Genomic DNA, 15872 nt, shown 5'->3' with positions numbered 1-15872 from the left:
TGGTAGGAGATTACACCACTGTCCCCAATTCTGCTGAGATCCAGGGGTCTCAGAAATCTGTGGTCCCTGTCCATTTTCACTCCTCTCCCATATATGCCCATGAGTTTGGAGGATTATTATAGGCATCGTAGCTGGCTGGCCATGAACAAGCATATGCCCCAAGGTTCCATGGCACAGGTTTTGGACCCTCTTGACAGTTAGCTTCTGTGATTTCCCAAGCCTTTTAAACAGCTTTATCTTCTGTAAAATGAGAATAATAAAAACAGTAATGTTATCAGATTGTTTTGAGAATTGTTTAATGCATATAAAGAGCCCAGCAAAGGTCTAGAAAGACAAGATTTCAATTAAAGATAGTTATCACTTCTTTTCTCAACTTAAGAATTATTCCCCAAAGATCAGTGAGTGTAGTTTTGTAAACCACTTGATGTTTTTGTGCTCACTGGTAAGAGTGAACACATGAAAATCATGCCTAGATGGGCCTTACTATAATATATATAGTTGATAGAGATGTTGACCCTATAAAATATTGCAGTGTATAATCTTCACCAAGTAAAACTGTGATATTACCACTGAACTGTCAGAACAGTGAATCAGAATAAATTGCAGTGTAATCTACTCTAGAATACTTAAGACTCCAGAATACCTAAGTACATAGATAAGGGAAAGAATGTGTTCCTAACAATATGTTCCTAAAATTTAGGAAATGGTATTAGAAATCTAGTCTATTTGAAAAAAAAAAATACTTTAATTATGACATCAAATAAAGCATCTTTATCATTTTTTATTGTGTTATGTTAGTCACCATACAGTATATCATGAGTTTTTGATATAGTGTTCCATGATTCATTGTTTGCGTATGAATTTATCTTGAGTGATAAATTCTCCATGCAATTCATGCCCTCCTTAATACTCACCACCAAGCTCACCCAGACCCTCACCTGCCTCCCCTCTGAAACCCTCAGTTTGTTTCCCGGAGTCCATAGTCTCTCATGGTTCATCTCCTACTCCGTTTTCTCCCCCTTCATTTTTTCTCTTCCTTCTCCTAATGTTCTCCATGCTATTCCTATGTTCCACAAATAAATGAAACCACATGAAAATTGACTTTCTCTGTTTGACTTATTTCACTTAGCATAATCTCCTCCAGTTCCATCTGTGTTGATGCAAAAGTTGGGTATTCATCCTTTCTGATGGCTGAGTAATATCCCACTATGTGTATGGATGACATCTTCTTTATCCATCCATCAGTTGAAGGGCATCCTGCCCTTCCACAGTTTGGCTATTGTGGATAATGCTGCTGTGAACATTGGGGTGCATATGGCCCTTCTTTTCACTACATCTGTATCTCTAGGGTAAATACCCAGTATTGTAATTGCTGGGTCATAAGGTAGCTCTAGTTTTAATTTTTTGAGGAATCTCCACATTGCTTTCCAAAGTAGTTGCACCAATTTGCGTTTCCACCTACAATGTAAGAGGGTTCCCCTTTCTCCACAACTTCTCCAGCATTTGTTGTTTCTTGCCTTGTCAAGTTTTACCATTCTAACTGGTATAAGGTGGTATCTCAATGTGGTTTTGATTTGAATTTCCCTGATGGCTAATGATGATGAACACTTTTTCATGTGGCTATTAGCCATTTGTATGTCTTCTTTGGAGAAGTGTCTGCTCATGTCTTCTGCTCATTTTTTGACTTGATTATCTATTTTTTAGAGGTTGAGTTTGAGAAGTTCTTTATAGATCTTGGATATCAGCCCTTTGTCTATAGTGTCATTTGCAAATATCTTCTCCCATTCTGTGGGTTGCCTCTTTGATTTGTTGACTGTTTCCTTTGCTGTGCAGAAGCTTTTGATCTTGATGAAGTCCCAAAAGTTCATTTTCTCTTTTGTTTCCCTCACCTTTGGAGATGTGTCTTGGAAGAAGTTGCAGTGGCCAGTGTCGAAGAGGTTATTTCCTATGTTCTTCTCTAGGATTTTGATGGATGCTTGTTTCACATTGAGGTCTTTCATCCATTTAGAATTTTGATACTCTCTGTGGAAAAGTCTCCATCCCCAAATTACTAGAACTCATGCAGCAATTCAGTAATGTAGCAGGATGTAAAATCAATGCACAGAAATCAGTTGCTTTCTTATACACTAACAATGAAGCTATGGAAAGAAAAGTTAGAGAATTGATTCCATTTACAATAGCACCCAAAACCATAAGATACCTTGGAGTAAACCTAACCAAAGAGGTAAAGGATCTATACTCTAGGAACTACAAAACACTCATGAGAGAAATTGAAGAAGACACAAAAATATGGAAAAACATTCCATGCTCATGGATTGAAAGAATAAACATTGTTAAAATGTTTGTGATTCCCAGAGCAATCTATATTTTCCAATCAAGACACCATCCCAATCAAAATACCAATGGCATCTTTTGAAATGCTGAAAAAAACAATCCTAAAATTTGTATGGAACCAGAAAAGACCTGAAATTGCCAAGAAAATGTTGAAAAAGAAAATCAAAGCTGGGGTATCACGTTGCCTGATTTCGAGCTTTATTACAAAGCTATGACCACCAAGACAACATGATACTAGCACAAAAATAGACATATATACCAATGGAACAGCCTAGAGAGCCCAGATATGGACTCTCAACTCTCTGGTCAACTAATCTGAATTCAACAAAGCAGGAGAAAATATCCAATGGAAAAAAAGTCTCTTCAATAAATGGTGCTAGGAAAATCAGACATCTGTATGCAGAAGAATGAAAGTGGACCATTCTCTTATACCATACACACACAAAAAAAATCTTTTAAAAATTTAAGAAAATTTGGAAATATGTAAGAGACAATGTATAATGCTTACATTACAAAAATTGGCAAAATAAATACTTAGATGGTTTGCAAAATAAATGTATAAGGCTAAAAACAAAAGCAGAAAGTCCAACTTTAATAATAAACTTTAAAAATATTTTTCCATATAAAATTGAAAGAAACATTAAAGCTTCTATTAAGAACATTAATGCTGTTTTTTCTCAATTCAAATATTTATTTGTGTATGGTCTAAGAGGATGCACACTAATCCCATCTTTTCTCTGCTGCTTTCTATGCTTCTACTTTGTTTTTAACTTTCATTACAGACAATCCTCCTCTCCATTTCCCTCATCTCCCAGGTTACACGACCTAAAATATCAGCCAGAGCACTGTGTTTACTTTTTCTTAGTAATAGTAAACCAAATTCAGCCTTTGGATTTCAGTTCCAGTTCCAAACTGTCAGGAAGTAAATACTGCCTCACTTTAAGCCATTAAATTTTCAATGAATCAAATATAAGAGGATGTAGGATTTGAAAAGGGAATTTTAATGGTGAACATGGATCACATGTCACAGGCCAAATCAAATATAGAGAGAAAGAGTAATTTTTTTATACATATTAGTTTGTACAAAATGAGTTTAGAGGCTTGCCTTATATGGGTGATCAAAAGAAGACACTGTTCATAGAAAAGTGTTCTCTGTGTGTGTGGCAGAGGAGGGCTGGATATACAATCAAATAAGTGTCCAGCAGATTGTATGTGAGAACAGGAACAACATTGTCTTGGATTCTAGTCCTCACCTTGCTTTAATTCAGTGTGTATTTTTGGCAAGACATTCATTGTCTGTGAAACTTAATTTTCCCTTTATAAAATACTGTGTTGGACACAATTCTAACTTGAGTGCCTTCTATAAGGTGTTCTCAGATTTTACCATCCTATAGTAAATGTTGTCTTCTTCTACAGGTATATGCATTCATTGTAAAATTGTTTGCAATTTCCTCCCACTGATTGACATTATAACTTTCTACCTTTATTTTTTGGTTATCTCCTGTACCATTATTTCCAGTTCCTTCTCCTCCTCTTTCCCCCTCCTCATCCTCTCCTCTGGCTCCTCCTCCTCCTCCTCCCCCCCCCCCTTTTTTTTTTAATTAAGGTTATTTCTCACTAAATGTACCAAAGGTCTAGACCATACATAAACTCAACAGTGCTGCCAACAAACTTGTTTCATATATGTGTGTATGTTATATATATCTATACAAAGTATATATGTGTGTGTTTATAAATATATACATATACATATATTTGTATATACATATAGTCATTTACCATCTAGATGCAATGAACTATCTCTGTATTTGTATACTTTGTCACATTATGAATAATTCACAGAGAATAAAAGGGATAGTGAAAAAAACTTTCTTAAAAATATTTGCAAGAAAAAAAAAAATATTTGCAAGAATTGAAGCAAGGGAGACCCACATATTTTATCCAATGTTTTCTGGTTTTGTAGTTATAGATGCCTATAATTGACAATTAACTGTAATGTAACTGACTGTTCACAAACTCTTGGTACCTATTCATAAATTATGATCCCAGATTATAAAAGCCAAAATAAATGCATCTCCACTTAGTTTTAATTTATAATTATTTGTCATATTTTATTGCATATTGAATAGTAATACTTTTTCAAAATTTTGACAATATTTTTGATGAAAGGACCTCATCTTCTTTGCTCCATAATTTAAAAACACTTTCTTTTGTAGATTTAAAACATCAATTAGAATGATCTATTCAACTAATATTTTCCTTTCTGTATCATATATTCTTATCTTCCCATATAATTATCTCCTCACATTTTGTTTGTAATTTAAGAACCATATCAAGTAAAGTTTGATGTACAAACATAATGAAAGATGTAAAGATTGTCACACATTTTTATAGCAAAATGGGATAATCCAGTTTCTTGTCACAAAATATTCTATAATGGAATTGTTCATTTTGAATAATTAATTGGCCGAGTGTCATGTTCATTTTTGTCTCTGATCCATCTAATTGTAAAACATATTTCTCTCAACTGTATTCATGAAAGCTAAACACAGAAACAAAAAACTATAAAAAAGATATTTCCTAATTTATTTTATACTTTCTTGAAAACATAAAGCATTGCCTTCTGACTAAAATTTATTCCTAACCCCAAAATCAATATTCACAGCAATATTCATGGTCATTTGAAGACATGTGCTTACCAGTGAAAATCACTGCTTTGGCAGTAATATGTTAAGAAAACCAAAGGATGCTGCAGAAGAAATAATCCTATCATTCATTTTCTAATTAGCAATTTTTGGTATGCCTAGAAATAGCTTAATAATGGTAAAATAGTTTGTAAGGTATAAAATAGGAAACTTCTTTGAGCTTTAGGAAAAATAAGATGATTAAGATTCTTTAAGAATCTTAGACTTATCAAATGGTCTCAAGGAACCATGTGATAATTGCAAAATAGAGTAAGTTTATTTTATTTAGATGATAAAAGTGAATTTTCTTCTGTTCTCTGAAAGACTACTAAAAATGATAAAAGTTATAAAATATCAATATTTACTATTAGAACTACTTATAAAGAATTTTTAAAAATTGACCCAGTGGGTCCTGCTGATACTACAGACTAAGTGAAAAGAGCTAAAGGCAATTTTTTTAAAAAGGTACATAAAAACAGCAATTTTACATTTCACATTTACATTAAAATTGATTCCTGTTATATTGCTATTGTTGTTTTCTTCTAGAAGAAAGGAAGGAGGAAGGAAAGAAGGAAAAAGAAAAAGAGAAAGGGGGTAGGGAGCGGGGGATGGAAGGAAGAAAGAGAAAGGAAGGATGGAAGGAAAGAAGGGCATAAAAACAGTGAGTGCCAAGAAGTTCAAAATATCAATGAGCACATCTAGCTCCTGGTATCTGCTCTTTAAATGTTATTTCCAATTAAAATATCCAGGAATTTTTTGATAAATATCTGATACTAGATCTCAGGCAAGTTGTACCAAATGAAACATGGATAGGGTTATGTCAAAATACCAGGAGCCAAAATAAAGGGGATTAAACTGGCCTAGGAGAGTGCAGTTTGTACACAATCAATACAAACAAACAAACACAGTATTTGCTTAAGAAAAATCAAATGTGTAAATGTCCATGAGTTCATAATGATAACTTTAAAAATTTTTACTATGCATCATTTGAAATTGATAAGGAAAGAATCAAGTAATTATCTTTTATAAATTGCATAGCCTGGGTTTCCTTAGAATGGGGTGGGTAGGGGAAGAAAAGGAGGGGAAAAAAAGAAAATTAAAAGAAAGAGATCAAAGAGAAAAGTTAGATTCAAAACAAGGAAAGCAGCAACTACAGTCCAGGTTTTTAGAGAGGATAGATAAGGCGAGGGTAAACTGTGGTTATACATAAATTGTGTCAGATTAGTAACCATGTGATTGTGAGGAAAAGTGAAGGAATTCTTCTTAATAGAATAATCTTATCTAATAATTACAGGAGATGTATTTTTTTAATTACGGATTTAACATCACTTTTGAAATTCATAAATCTGATACTGTTGCAATGACTAGGTGGATGGTTAATGGCAAATTTGTAATCAAGGAAATCAGGTCAAAACCAACTGGCCTCATTGATTATTTGTAGCAGGTCCAATTTTGAGATGTCCTGACTTTACATGTCTCCTCCTATGGATTTAATAGGAATGACATTGCCTGGAAAGTATTCTTGCCTCTAGATTTTAAAAATTTATCTTACTTTATTATCTTTTATTCTACTTCATTGAAGTATGATTGACATGTAAAAAGATATACATATGTAATATATACTTGATAAGTTTGGGGATAAGTATACATCTGTGAAATCATTACTACTCTCAAGACCAGAGACATTTCCATCACCTCACAAAGTTGCCACTCAATCACTTCATTATTACTGTTGTTGTTGTCATGACCATCATCATCTTGTGGTAAAAGCATTTAACATAACATACACCCTTTTAGCAAATGTTAAGTATACAATACGTTATTTATTGTTAGCTGCAGGCATTTTGCTGTAGAAGAGACCTCCAAAACTTATTTGTATAATATAACTGAGACTGTAGTTTTCACCATCACCTAACTTTTTCCATCCTCCTGCATCCCCTGCAGTCCCTAGTCTCTGCTTACCTAAGTTTGACTGTTTTCGATTATACACGTGAGACCATAGAGTATGTATCTTTTTCCACCTCATTTCACTTAGCACAATGTCCTTCAGATCCAACCCTGTGTCACAAATAGCAAGATTTCCTTTCTTTTTAAGGCTAAATAATATTCCATTACATTTATATATACCACATTTTGTTTACCCATTCATTCATTGATGGACCAATTGTTTCCAAATCTTGGCTATTGTGAGTAATCTCAGTGAAGATGGAATTACAGGTACCTTGAGGTCCTGATTTCATTTCCTTTGGATAAATACTTAGAAATAGCATTGCTGAATCATGAGGTAGTTCTGTTTTGAATTTTTGGAAGAACCTCCATATTGTTTTCCGATAATGGTGACAGTAGTTCATATTCCCATCAGTAGTGTCTCAGTGTTACCTTTTCTCCACACCCTTGCCAACACTTGTTATCTTGTTTTTTATTTTCATTTTTTGATAATAATTTAAATCCTGACAGGTGTGAGGTGATAACTCTTTGTGGTTTTGATTTTCATTTCTCTGATGATTAGTGATGTTGAGCACATTGTCATTAACTTGTTGGCCATTTGTATGTTGTTTTTGGAGAAATGGTTCTTCTGGTCCTTTGCCCATTTGAAATTGAGTTATTTGTTTTAATACTATTAATTTGTAGGAGTTCCTTTTATATTTTGAATATTAGTCCCTTATCAAAAATGTTTGCAAGTTTTTTTTTCCATTTCATTACTTGTCTTTTCATTTTGTTTATTATTTCCTCTGCTGTGTAGAAACATTTGTTTTGATATAACTTACTTGTTTATTTTTGCTTTTGTTTCCTATGCATTTGGTGTCATATCCAAAAAATCATTGCTAACACCAATATTGAGGAGCTTTCTCTCTATGTTTTGTACTAGGAGTTTTATGGTTTCAGTCTTATGGTTAAGTTTTAAATCCATTTTGAGTTTTCTGTGTATGGTGTGAGATATGGATTCATTTTCATCCTTTTGCATCTGGATATCCAATTTTTCCCACAACATTTATTGAAGAGTCTATACTTTACCCATTTTGTATTCTTGTTACCCTTTTTGAATATAAGTTGACCATATATGTATAAGTTTATTTCACAGCTCTGTCTTCTGTTCCATTGTTCCTGTATGTCTGTTTTTATGCCAGGACCATACTGTTTTGCTTACTATAATTTTGTAATTTACTTTGAAATTAAAGAGTGATGCCTTCAGCTTTGTTCTTTGTCAAGATTACTTTGGCTACTGGGGTTTTTTATTGGTTGAATATGAATTTTAGGAGTGTGAGTTGTTTTCTTTTTTTATTTCTGTAAGGGATATAATTGGAATTTTGATAAGGATTGCATTGAATCTGTAGGTCACTTGGGCAGTATGCAAATTTAAACAATATCAATTCTTTTAATCCATGAATATAGGTTATTTTTCCATTTATTTGTATCTTCAATTTCTTTCATTGTTATTTTATAGTTTTCATCATACAGATCTTTCACCTCCTTAGTTAAATGTATTCCTAATGGGGCACCTGGATGGCTTAATTGGTTAAGCATTTGACACTTTTTTTTTTTAATTTTAAGATTTTATTTATTTATTTGACAGACAGAGATCACAAGTAGGCAGAGAAGTAGGCAGAGAGAGAGAGGAGGAAGCAGGCTCCCCACTGAGCAGAGAGCCCAATGCGGGGCTTGATCCCAGGACCCTGGGATCATGACCTGAGCTGAAGGCAGAGGCTTTAACCCACTGAGCCACCCAGGCACCCCTAAGCATTTGACTCTTAATGTTAGTTCAGGTCTTGATTTCAAGGTTGTGAGTTCGAGCCCCACACTGGGCTCCATGGTGAGTGTGGAACTTACTTAAAACAAAACAAAACAAAACAAAACAAAACAAAACAAAAAAAGAGCCTTACTGGATAAAGTATTCTTGGCTGCATGTTCTTTTCATTTAGTGCCCTGAATATGTCTTGCCAGCCCTTTCTGGCTTGCCAGGTTTCTGTGGACAGGTCTGACATTATTCTGATGGACCTTCCTCTGTATGTAAGGAATCTCTTCCCCCTAGCTGCTCTCAAGATCTCTTGTCTAAAATTATGATTCATCAATTTCACAATGAGGTGTCTTGAGGTCTTTCTAGATTCTGTGATCCTGGGTGGAGATCTTTCTGCCTCTAGGACACAAACACTGCTGGTTCCATTGGCCAGATTGGGAAAATTTTCATGGAGGATATGTTCAACTATATATTCTAGTCTTCTTTCTTTCTCCTCCCCCTCAGGGATTCCAATAATTCTGACATTGGAACATTTCATGGCATCATTTATTTTCCTAATTCTGTTTTCATGGCTTCTAAGCTGTTTGTTCCAGGCATCCGCCTGATCCTTTTTCTCTATCATTTTGTCCTTTAGATAACTAATTCTATCTTTTGCCTCAGTTACTCCAGCTGTTAGATAATTTAGATTAGATTGGATCTCATTGGATCTCACGACTTTTAACTTCTTCCTGGGGGGGGGAGCGCGGAGAGAGGCTTTCACTCCTGCCCTAATTGATTCCATGTTGTCTTTAATGATAACCTAGCCATTGCCTGGATAATTGTTCCCTGAATTCCCTTTCTGACATACTGTTTATCCATATCCAATAGCTCTGATGGAGAGGACACAGTCTCTGAATTTTTCCTTTGTTGGGCTTTCTTCCTCCTAGTCATTTTGGTGAGAAGTGGTTGAGGGGATGTGTAGCTGAATATATCAACTGTGATCCAGGCAGGGTGCACCCTGGAACACTTCTGAGCAATTGAAAGTTACCACCAAAAGGAAAGAAAAATGAGAAAAAGAGAGAGAGAAAGAGACAGGAAAAAGAGAGAGAGAGAGAAGGAGAAGATCCAGCCAGAATGGGCCCCAAAGGTAAGATTTCTAAGGTATGTAAACAAAAAGGGACAAACGAAAAGACTGACAAAAGTAAATGACAAGAAAAGAAAAAAAAAAAAGAATCCAGTTAAAATGAACCCCAAATATAAGATTTGTATAATACCAGAACAAAAACAAATACACAGAAACACTGACAGAAGAAAAAGATGGGAGTTTCCAAGACCAGCAAGGTTTGAAAGAGTATGTGACCACCAAGCCGGCACTATGAGAAATATTAAGGGGGGTTCTGTAAAATAAGAAAGATCCAAGAGTGTCATAAAACAGAAATTTACAGAGACAATCTATAGAAACAAAGCCTTCATAGGTAACATGATGTCAATAAGAACATATCTTTCAATAATCTCTCTCAATGAGGATGACCTAAATGCTCCCATAAAACAGGACAGGGTTGCAGGTTGGATAAAACAACAGGACCCGTCCATATGTTGTCTACAAGAGACCCATTTTGAACCTAAGGATACATCCAGACTGAAAATGAAGGGATGGGGAAGCATCTTTCTTGCCAATGGTCCTCAAAAGAAACTGGGGTAGTGATTCTCAAATCAGATAAATTAGATTTTAAATTAAAGACTATAGTCAGAGATAAAGGAGACTACATTATTCTTAAAGGATCTATCTACCAAAAAGACCTAACAATTATAAATATTTATGCCCCCAACATGGGAGCAGCCAAATACAAAAGACAATTGTTAATCAAGATAAACAGTCATATTGATAGAAATACATTAATAGTAGGATCTTAACACACCACTCTCAGTAATAGATCAAGCAGAAAATCAATAAAGAAACAAGAGCATTGAATGACACATTGGACCACATGGACCTCATAGATATATATAGAACATTCCACCCTAAAACAACAGAATACTCATTCTTCTCGAGTGCACATGGAACTTTCTCTAGAATAGACCACATACTGGGTCACAAATCAGGACTCAACCGATACCAAAAGATTGAGATTATTCCCTGCATATTCTCAGACCACAATGCTTTGAAACTGGAACTCAACCACAAGAAAAAGTTTGGAAGGAATTCAAACACTTGGAAGCTAAAGACCACCTTGCTTAAGAATGTTTGCATCAACCAGGAAATCAAAGATGAACTGAAACAATTCATGGTAACCAATGAGAATGAAGACACTTTGGTCCAAAACCTATGGGATACAGCAAAGGCAGTCCTAAGGGGGAAATACATAGTCATCCAAGTGTCCCTCAAAGATATTGAAAAATCCAGAATAACACCAGCTCTCTTTACACCTTAAAGAACTGGAGAATCAACAAAAAATTAAGTCAACCCCACACACAAGAAGGGAAATAAGATTACAGCAGAGATCAATGAGATAGAAACTAGAAGCTCTTTTTTTGAAAGAATTAGTAAGATCAATAAACCACTGGCCAAACTAATCCAAAAGAAAAGAGAGAGGACCGAAATTAATAAAATTATGAATGAAAGGGGAGAGATCATGATTAACACCAAGAGAATATAAACAATCATCAGAAGTTATTATCAACAGTTATATGCCAATAACTTAAGCAATATAGTCGAAATGGGTTTTTTTCCTGGAAACCTATAAACTTCTAAAACTGAATCAGGAAGAAATTGACAACCTGAATAGACCAATATCTAGTAATGAGATTGAAGCAGTGATCAAAAACCTCCCCAAAAACAAGAGCCCAGGACCTAACGCATCCCTGGAGAATTTTACCAAACATTCAAAGAAGAAATAATACCTATTCTCCTGAAGCTGTTTCAAAAAATAGAAACAGAAGGAAAACCTCCATACTCTTTTTATGAAGCCAGCATTACCCTGATCCCCAAACCAGGCAAAGACCTTACCAAAAAGGAGAATTTCAGACCAATATCACTGATGAATATGGATGCTAAGATTCTCATCAAGATCCTAGCAAACAGGATCTAACAGCACATTAAAAAGATTATCCACCATGACCAGGTGGGATTCATCCCTGTGTCACAAGGATGGTTCAACATTCGCAAATCAATCAATGTGATAGAACAAATCAATAAGAGAAGAGAGAAGAACCACATGGTCCTCTCAATTGATGCAGAAAAAGCATTTGACAAAATCCAGCATCCGTTCCTGATTCAAATGCTTCAAAGTATAGGAATAGAGGGAACATTCCTGAACTTCATAAAATCTGTCTATGAAAGACCCACAGCAAATATCATCCTCACTGGGGAAAAGCTGACAGCCTTCCCTTTGAGAGCAGGAACACGACAAGGATGCCCACTCTCACCCCTCTTGTTCACCATAGTACTAGAAGTCCTAGTAACAGCAATCAAGACAACAAAAAGAAATAAAAGGTATCCAGATTGGCAATGAAGAAGTCAAACTCTCTCTCCTCACAAATGACATGATACTTTATATGGAAAACCCAAAAGACTCCACACCCAAACTTCTAGAACTCATACAGCAATTCAGTAATTTGGCAGGATACAAAATCAATGTATAGAAATCAGTTACTTTATAGGGGCGCCTGGGTGGCTCAGTGGGTTAAAGCCTCTGCCTTCAGCTCAGGTCATGATCCCAGGGTCCTGAGATCTAGCCCCACATCGGGCTCTCTGCTCAGCGGGGAGCCTGCTTCCTCCTCTCTTTCTGCCTACTTCTGATCTCTATCTGTCAAGTAAATAAATAAAATCTTAAAAAAAAAAAGAAATCAGTTACTTTCTTATACACTAACAATGAAAATCTATAAAGGGAAATGAGAGAGAATCAATTCCATTTATTATAGCACCAAGAACCATAAGATACCTGGGAATAAACCTAACCAAAGAGGTAAAGGATCTGTACTCAAGGAACCACAGAACACTCATGAAAGAAATTGAAGAAGACATAAAAAGATGGAAGAACATTCCATGCTCATGGATCAGAAGAATAAACATTGTTAAAATGTCTGTACTGCCTAGAACAATTTATAATTTCAATGCCATCCCAGTCACAATTCCACCGGTATTTTTCAAAGAGCTGGAACAAACAATCCTAAAATTTGTCTGGAACTGGAAGAGACCTCGCATTGCTAAGGAAATGTTGAAAAAGAAAAACAAAACTGGGGGCATCACATTGCATGATTTCAAGCTTTACTACAAAGCTGTGATCACCAAAACAGCATGGTACTGGCATAAAAACAGACACATAGACCAGTGGAACAGAGTAGAGAGCCCAGATATGGACCCACAACTCTATGGTCAAATAATCTTTGATAAAGCAGGAAAAAATATACAGTGGAAAAAAGACAGTCTCTTCAATAAATGGTGCTAGGTTAATTAGACAGCTATATGTAGAAGAATGAGACTCGACCATTCTCTTATACCTTACACAAAGATAAACTCAAAATGGATAAAAGACCTCAACGTGAGACAGGAATCCATCAGAATCCTAGAGGAGAACATAGACAGTAACCTCTTTGATATCAGCCACAGCAACTTCTTTCAAGATATGTCTCCAAAGGCAAAGGAAACAAAAGCGAAAATGAAATTTTGGGACTTCATCAAGATCAAAAGCTTCTGCACAGCAAAGGAAACAGTCAACAAGACAAAGAGGCAACCCATGGAATAGGAAAAGATATTCGCAACTGACACTACAGACAAAGGGCTGATATCCAAGATCTATAAAGAACTTCTCAAACTCAACACAAACAAAACAGATAATCACGTCAAAAAATGGGCAGAAGACATGAACAGACACTTCTCCAAAGAAGACATACAAATGGCTAACAGACACATGGAAAAATGTTCATCATCATTAGCCATCAGGGAGGTTCAAATCAAAACCACATTGAGATACAACCTTACACCAGTTAGAATGGCCAAAATTAGCAAGACAGTAAACAACATGTGTTGGAGAGGATGTGGAGAAGGGGGAACTCTGTTGGTGGGAATGCAAGTTGGTGCAACCACTTTGGAAAACAGTGTGGAGATTCCTTAAGAAATTAAAAATAGAGCTTCCCTATGACCCTGCAATTGCACTACTGGGTATTTACCCCAAAGATACAGATGTAGTGAAAAGAAGGGCCATCTGTACCCCATTGTTCATAGCAGCGATGGCCATAGTTGCCAAACTGTGGAAAGAGCCAAGATGCCCTTCAACAGATGAATGAATAAAGAAGATATATTCCATATATAAAATGAAGTATTACGCCTCCATCAGAAAGGATGAATACCCAACTTTTGTATCAACATGGATGGGACTGGAAGAGATGTGTGGAGTGAGATAAGTCAAGCAGAGAGAGTCAATTATCATAATGGTTTCACTTACTTGTGAGGAATAACACAGAGGACATTGGGAGATGGAGAGGAGAAATGAGTTGGGGGAAATTGGAGGGGGAGACAAACCAAATGAGAGACTATGGACTCTGAGAAAGAAACAGAAGTTTTGGAGGGGAAGGGGGTAGAGGGTTGGGTGAGCCTGGTGGTGGGTATTATGGAGGGCACTGTATTGCATGGAGCACTGGGTATGGTACATAAACAATAAATGCTGGAACACTGAAAAGAAATAAAATAAAATGGAATAAACAACACAAAACACCATATGTTAACTAACTTGAATTTAAATAAAAATTTTAAAAGCTTATTACTAAGTATTTTATTGTATTGTGAATGGGATTGCTTTCTTAATTTCTTTTTCAGATATTTCATTGCTAGTGTATGGGAAATGTAACTGATTTTTGTATGCTGATTTTGTGTCCTTGCAAGTTCACTGAGTTCATTTATTAGCTCTAACTGCTTTTTGGTGGAATTTTCAGGGTATTCTATAAAATAATATACATCTACAAACAAAGACAGCCTTACTTGTTTCTTTCATTATGATGCTTTATATTTATTTATTTTTCTTGACTAATTGCTGTGGTTCAGACTTCCAGTATTATGTTGAATAGAAATGATGAGAGTGGTCATATTTCTCTTTTTCCTGATCTTAGAAGAAAAGCTTTTAGCTATTCACCATTGAGTACAATGTTAATTGTGGACTTGTTTTATATAACCTTTATTATTTTTTCTATACCTAGTTTTGTTGAGAGATTTTTATCATAAACAGATACAGAATCTTGTCAAATTATTTTTCTGCCATGTACTAAGATGATGAAATGATTTCTACACATTCAATTAAAGTGGTTATCATGTTTACTGATTCACATATATCCTTGCATCCTGGGGATAACTCTCATTTGACTATGCTATATGATCCTTTTAAGGTGCTCTCAAATTTGATTTGCTAGTATTTTATTCAGAATTCTTGCATCTGATATTATTGTGTAAGATTTCTTTTTTTGTAGTACAGTCTGTCTTTGGAATCTCAGTAATGCTGTCAAGACTGTAATTAACCATTTTCTAGGAAAATAAATAGAGAAAAAGAAAAAAAAAAGGACCTATTAAGAATCAATCAACTGGAATGGGAGCACTGGCATTCTCTTAGACAAATTTTCTGGTTTCTTCAGCATATTGATGGTATGAGATAAAAAAGAGGAAAAAGACAGCAAGACCTAAAAGAAATAAAATATTTAAAAGAAGCTTTCTTTGGAACCTGATTTAAATGCACTGACTATGCAAAAGTATTTTGAATTATTTGGGGAAATATAACTGTAGGGAAATTTGTTATTAGATGATATAGAGGAATTATCTTAATTTTAGTAGGTAATAAGGTATTATAATCATGGGAAATATAATAGACTTTATGTCAGAGAGCCATCATAAAGTAGTTAATGGGTGATACAATATCTAGGATTTGTTTCAAAATACTTATAAAAAGTTGTAGGTGAATAGATTAATTAGATCTAAATAGATCTAATTTCTTTTTTTTCTTTTTTTTTTTTTTTTTTTAAAGATTTTATTTATTTATTTGACAGACAGAGATCACAAGTAGGCAGAGAGGCAGGCAGAGAGAGAGGAAGGGAAGCAGGCTCCCTGCTGAGCAGAGAGCCCGATGCGGGACTCGATCCCAGGACCCTGAGATCAT

Source organism: Enhydra lutris, unplaced genomic scaffold, assembly GCF_002288905.1.
Source record: "Enhydra lutris kenyoni isolate GAN:26980312 unplaced genomic scaffold, ASM228890v2 scaffoldscaffold25, whole genome shotgun sequence".
NCBI lineage: Eukaryota > Metazoa > Chordata > Mammalia > Carnivora > Mustelidae > Enhydra > Enhydra lutris.
Note: the sequence above shows the minus strand (reverse complement) of the source record.